Source organism: Octopus bimaculoides, chromosome 3, assembly GCF_001194135.2.
Source record: "Octopus bimaculoides isolate UCB-OBI-ISO-001 chromosome 3, ASM119413v2, whole genome shotgun sequence".
NCBI classification, from domain to species: Eukaryota; Metazoa; Mollusca; class Cephalopoda; order Octopoda; family Octopodidae; genus Octopus; species Octopus bimaculoides.
Genome location: NC_068983.1, coordinates 2,358,926 through 2,359,609, shown reverse-complemented (window position 1 = coordinate 2,359,609; position 684 = coordinate 2,358,926). Strand labels below are relative to the sequence as shown.

Below are 684 nucleotides of genomic sequence, written 5' to 3'. Positions count from 1 at the left end.
TCAAGAATCGCTGGATGGATTTGGATGAAACTTTCAGGGATGTTTGGCCTCATGACACTGGCACGAACTGATTCGATTTGGGGATGGATCCGGTACCGGGCAAGGATTCTGGATTAATTTTTATAATTACTTTACTTTATATGAAGTATTACGATCTTACGTTCACTTTCAAGTCTTTTCTGATTATTTCTCTTGAAAGCACACTCATGGTTTCCACATAAGTTATGGCGCCGTTGCTGTTTACAAAGTTTATTTTCATTTCTCTAGTATTAATTTTACTCGTGTCTCTATCTTAGTAGTAACTGATGAACAAAGAAATCAAACTACATAAACAAACAGCAGCAAAACCGTTCGGAAATGAAATAACACTAACATATTCATGAACAATAATAAATTTAATTTATCCTCGACAATGTTTAGTTTTACCAATTTTTAATATATCGCTCCTGTTTAAAACCTCTTACCTACTTGATGATTGCATTTCTAGCTCTGCCTTGAAAGAAGCTTTACTTCTTGGATTCCCGTTGTTGTGTGCAATGATGTTGTCAAGCCTCCGTTAACAGCATCGTAAGCAGGTCCTTTCCGTTTTCTTTCACGCATGGATAGATTTTTCACTATAGACCTTAATGGTTGTAAAGACACTGTATCAGTGGATAGACTAAAAAAGGCTTTCAAAGAGAAAAC

At 35.7% G+C, this 684-nt stretch overlaps 1 protein-coding gene across 2 annotated transcripts in view; it reads right to left on the bottom strand.

Annotated features, from left to right (window-relative positions):
- Positions 1-380: 380 nt before the first annotated feature.
- Positions 381-684, bottom strand: part of LOC106867637 (carboxylesterase 5A-like) — an 80,480-nt gene continuing 80,176 nt past the window's right edge. For both annotated transcript variants that reach the window (XM_052965976.1, XM_052965975.1), the window contains exon 5: positions 381-622. The gene's annotated coding sequence lies outside the window, so the exon portion shown is untranslated. The remainder of the gene's footprint in view (positions 623-684) is intronic.